Genomic DNA, 5,524 nt, shown 5'->3' with positions numbered 1-5,524 from the left:
CCTTGTAAATGTGTTAATATATTAATGAAACTCTACTGGAAATCGTGAACTCCTGCACCGGTCGGTATGAAAACTGTTAATTTTTTTTGCGATTTTCATATTTGTTCCATGGGAAACCTTGTTCAGAAACACCATCTTAACACGTTTTTCACAGTTTGGATCATGACCCCGATTTCACCCAGTATATTTAGATACACACAGCGTCAGCGTCTGCATCTTTGCATTGTAGGTATCATTTAATCACGAAAAAAGCCAATAATTTAACACGAAGCGCAAAAACCATTACCCCACTTATGACCTGAAAATACATTCAGATTCCAGTTATTTTAGGCTATAACCGGATTCATTATCCGGATAACCCGGACACGACACGTATAATCCATTTGCCGTGACGCCCGGTAATGGAGTTACCCGGTAAAATACCGTCGCCGTTAATAGTAAATGCGTAAGATATGCTATCGATAGTTAAAAGGTGTATTTTATTAGATGGTATTGCATTCATTTGGTAGATAAGTTTTAGAAACAGTGCTAATTGCACGGGACGTTGGTTTTTAACCCCTGACACAAAAACGACGGGATAAGCTTGAAGTCTGTCTGTCTGTCCGTCTGTCTGTCTGTCTGTCTGTCTGTCTGTCTGTCTGTCTGTCTGTTTGTCTGTCTGTCTGTGTGTGTGTCTGTCTGTGGCATCGTAGCTCCCGAACGCATGGACCGATTTATATTTAGTTTTTTTTGTCTGAAAGCCGAGTTAGTCGGGAGAGTTCTTAACCATGTTTCATGAAAATCGGTCTACTATGTCGCAGTCGGGCGTTTTTTCAAAATTTTAATTTTTTTGGTTGATTATTGTTTTGTTTAGAGTTTCTTTGATTGTTGTGTGTTTAGTTAAGTAGTTATTTAAAAAAATATTTAATGAATTTGATTATGTTTTACAATCTTACGATCTTTTTGTGAATTCATGTTATTTGGAGACATCTTTAATTGTTAAATACCATGTTATTTTCAAGGAGAAATAAATCTATCTATCTATAGACGCAGTAGCAGTTCGCTTCCCTGTCACTGTTCCTAAGTTTATCTCAGCCCCGAGCCAAAATATGACAATAAAATATTTTCTATCGGCTTGGAGGCAAAATCGGATGACGCGTGGGCAGTCAAGCGTGAACCGTGATAGCGGTGAGCGATAAAACTAATAGGGTTTTGGATTAGCACTCGTGTCGACCGAGATACTGCGGATACTGTGGCAGCCTGGTTGGTTACCGTTTGGTTTGTGATAACCAATATAACCATAATATATTTCCGACCAACCAACCAATATATTTCCGAGCTCATATTGTAACAATATTTTTTCAAACCTCGTAGGTATATTTTTATTTAGCTGATATTATACTCAAGTAACTATTGGTTTCGTACAGGCAGAGCCATCTATCGGCAGGATTGTATTGATAACCCAGTTTGCTGTTAGCTAGAATGACAAAAGATGGCGTGTCGATCGTCGTTAATTTATTTCCTTCCAAAATCCCTTTTGAATTTTCATTTATTAAAAATAAAACTCAATTTATTATTGTATTGTTAGTTTTCGTTCCTTTTTGGAAATATTTTATTACCCTCTTTAAGACAGAAGTTAAAGTTGTTGTCTATAGGCGAATGCATCTCGTCACGTATCTGTGGGCCGAGCTGTCAGCCGACACTTTGCATATTGGAAAGGATGTAGACGGGTGGTTTTCAAATTCTTCAGGGCCAATGCGCCACATCTAATTTTTAAATCGCGAATTAATCGCATAATCGTAAGTATTTTCTTCCATATTCGAATGCAGTTTGTTGTGTTACGTTCAGTGCTAATTCTTGTGTCCATTATTTTCAGATGATTTTATTTTTATAAAATTACTGAGGACCCCTTCCATTGACATGATTGCACGGAACCACAAGCCGGCTTCTTTTCTGGAATGGGTACGTTTCACATTCGTTCGAGTAATATTTTAACCCTCGCTAAGGGTTGGTGGAAGCCTCAGGGTCATTGTTTTTTTTTAAACCTATTTCAGGTCCTCAGATTTGGAGGTTAACGTTCGAAGACAGAGCAGAGCTGATGCTTCCCGAGCCTGGACCGGTGGACAGGAGGCTGTGACGATCGGTATGGAAGAGCTCCCATTCCGTGGCTGCAGCGGCCACCTCTCCTCAACTCGGTTAGACGTCCCCAAGGTCAGAGCGTTCCTCGTTTTTTTTAAAGGCGCCCAACATAAATAAATTTTTTAATTAATTAATAATTTACCTTTTACCCGGTCTTCCAGTACTAGAACTACTGACTCACCCCTATGCTCTAAATTTTAGGTATTTGTTTTTTTTTTAAGTAAATAAACTGAGCTAGCGATATAATTTACAATAAGTAGTATAATAAGGGTAGTTTCATTCCCTACCAGTTAGGCGTTACTAAGTAGTGTATTATTACTCTCGAAATTATTTTCAAAAAGAAAATTTATTAAAAAGTTATTTTCTATATAAATACCTAGTTTACTTTATTTACCCTTAGGTATTCCCCAAAATTGTAACAGTGGCAGCCCTACGTGTGGCTTTAGAGAGTTCAGGCTGGAAGACCGTTAGTTGCTTACCTATTTAATAATTTTCTTAAACATAGTATTAGAGATTATTTACATACCTACCTAAGATTGTTGGCAAAATCAATGTTAAACATTACTTTAAATAACAAATTCCTTACTAAAAATAAAGGAAAGGTTTCCGTATTTACTTTCGTTCCGTACTTTCTTTGTGTGTTAAATGTATAGTATACCATATAGATAATTATTACCTCTTGTTAGTTGGTGGGTACCAAATCTGGTTATTTTTATTCATTGCCAACAGTACTATATATACCTACAAAACCATTTTGTCTCTTTATTTTAGTGAAAAGTAAGAAGTTATGCTTGTATTTAATTCTAAATAGTACCACACGCTTGGTACCTACTGCATTTTGTAATTCGTAAATGAGGATTTTTTTTTACATTTTGATGTGAAAGGTGTGATTAGCAAATTAAATTTATTTTACATTGTATTTAACTAGACTACATACCTACTCTTTTTCTAGAAGGTGGTTAATTTTAATTGTTCATAGTTCTTACCTAATGATAATAGTTGAAGTAATTTAAAGTACCTACAGCCAGTCGTAAGAATTGGTGTCTTGTTTTCTAAATTACCTATTTTATTCTTCCTTCCTTAACGATATTGAAGTTTGATGTTGTAAATTTAGTACAAATATTTATGTAGGTATTTTAATTGAGTTTTACTACATAAAGTTAAACATGTAAAGAGCATACAGGGTGATTCTAAAAAATGTTAAAAATAATAATTTAACCTAACTTTTATATTTAAATAATTGGGTGATCGTTTGGACCTTTTATTGTTTAAATTAGTCCAGCGTGCACATTTAATATTATTCGTGGGTTTCCTTTGTGGTTGAGAATACTTTAGAATAAATATTTTGTTGTGAAAGTGATCGTGATCTAAGTTGTTTACGAGGCGTTATCTTTATTACCTACTTTCCGGTGGGTTAGATTTAACACAAGTTTTTCCATATTGTTGTTACGTTAAGGAGTAGGTATTCATTTATTAGCAGTTATCGGTGATAGGTAGTTTTTTTGTTTTGATGTATAGTAGGCGTTTTCTTTATGTGTTTGAAGTGGGAGTTAAGTACATTGTGTCCGGATGGTACTAATACGTCCGTACACAAGTATTACCTTTTCGATGTTTGGTGGTGAGTGGACGATTTAAAAGTTCTCTTCACGTAGTTTTCTGGGTGCTGGCGTTTTAAACCAGCATTTCAGCTTCACTGGCTGGTCGGATTCTTGCGGATTTAAACGGAGAATTCTTAATAGCAGTGTTGTACCCTTGTTGATGCTTTGCGATATGACTTAAATCATATGCGTGAACGTTGGCGTTCTTTTGTGTTGTCGGACCGACAGACTTGCGTCGCCTGAGACGCGGTCTGTACAGTCAACCCTTGTACTTATGTCTAATGTTGTGTCGAAACGTTCCGTCTTGTGTCGTACATAGACGCAGCCGGTATATACGCTTCGTTGTTCTGGTGTTATTGTCTGTTCTTTGTATTCTTAGCTGTCACCGATATTTGTTAGGGAAATTTCATTTAGCTATAAGCCGTCTTCCGTTATATCGCTTGGACGTACAGCCCGCTGTCTGGTATAGCTCGCTGTGCCGCCAAGAAATATAGACGATGCGACGTAATGTAGTAATTTACCTAAAAAAAAAAAGGGGCTATTCTTATCTGGTTTAGTGCGTGGGTTCGATTTGGATGGTTTTTTTGTTATCGATTATAGATTTCGAGTTGTAGCTGTTATATTACCCATATTTCCTGTAGTTTGGAGCTGGGGACCAGCTCAAAAATTTTGCCTGCGTCAAAATTTTCTCTGGGGAGGGGAGTACTGTAACAATATTTTTTCAAACCTCGTAGGTATATTTTTATTTAGCTGATATTATACTCAAGTAACTATTGGTTTCGTACAGGCAGAGCCATCTATCGGCAGGATTGTATTGATAACCCAGTTTGCTGTTAGCTAGAATGACAAAAGATGGCGTGTCGATCGTCGTTAATTTATTTCCTTCCAAAATCCCTTTTGAATTTTCATTTATTAAAAATAAAACTCAATTTATTATTGTATTGTTAGTTTTCGTTCCTTTTTGGAAATATTTTATTACCCTCTTTAAGACAGAAGTTAAAGTTGTTGTCTATAGGCGAATGCATCTCGTCACGTATCTGTGGGCCGAGCTGTCAGCCGACACTTTGCATATTGGAAAGGATGTAGACGGGTGGTTTTCAAATTCTTCAGGGCCAATGCGCCACATTCTAATTTTTAAATCGCGAATTAATCGCATAATCGTAAGTATTTTCTTCCATATTCGAATGCAGTTTGTTGTGTTACGTTCAGTGCTAATTCTTGTGTCCATTATTTTCAGATGATTTTATTTTTATAAAATTACTGAGGACCCCTTCCATTGACATGATTGCACGGAACCACAAGCCGGCTTCTTTTCTGGAATGGGTACGTTTCACATTCGTTCGAGTAATATTTTAACCCTCGCTAAGGGTTGGTGGAAGCCTCAGGGTCATTGTTTTTTTTTAAACCTATTTCAGGTCCTCAGATTTGGAGGTTAACGTTCGAAGACAGAGCAGAGCTGATGCTTCCCGAGCCTGGACCGGTGGACAGGAGGCTGTGACGATCGGTATGGAAGAGCTCCCATTCCGTGGCTGCAGCGGCCACCTCTCCTCAACTCGGTTAGACGTCCCCAAGGTCAGAGCGTTCCTCGTTTTTTTTTAAAGGCGCCCAACATAAATAAATTTTTTAATTAATTAATAATTTACCTTTTACCCGGTCTTCCAGTACTAGAACTACTGACTCACCCCTATGCTCTAAATTTTAGGTATTTGTTTTTTTTTTAAGTAAATAAACTGAGCTAGCGATATAATTTACAATAAGTAGTATAATAAGGGTAGTTTCATTCCCTACCAGTTAGGCGTTACTAAGTA

The 5,524-nt window shown here is 36.9% G+C and overlaps 1 long non-coding RNA gene across 2 annotated transcripts; it reads left to right on the top strand.

Moving 5' to 3' along the window:
- Positions 1–1,326: 1,326 nt before the first annotated feature.
- Positions 1,327–5,305, top strand: LOC125226602. 2 transcript variants are annotated; one of them, XR_007177091.1, is made up of 3 exons: positions 1,327–1,778; positions 1,856–1,941; positions 2,034–5,305. It is a non-coding gene; the product is annotated as an uncharacterized LOC125226602 (long non-coding RNA). The 2 variants fall into 2 exon arrangements; XR_007177090.1 differs by having other exon boundaries at positions 1,327–1,941.
- The last annotated feature ends 219 nt before the right edge of the window (positions 5,306–5,524 follow it).

The sequence above is a fragment of the Leguminivora glycinivorella genome, chromosome 5 (genome assembly GCF_023078275.1).
Source record: "Leguminivora glycinivorella isolate SPB_JAAS2020 chromosome 5, LegGlyc_1.1, whole genome shotgun sequence".
NCBI classification, from domain to species: Eukaryota; Metazoa; Arthropoda; class Insecta; order Lepidoptera; family Tortricidae; genus Leguminivora; species Leguminivora glycinivorella.
The sequence above is the reverse complement of the archived record's forward strand: the minus strand, read 5'-3'. Positions and strand labels throughout refer to the sequence as shown.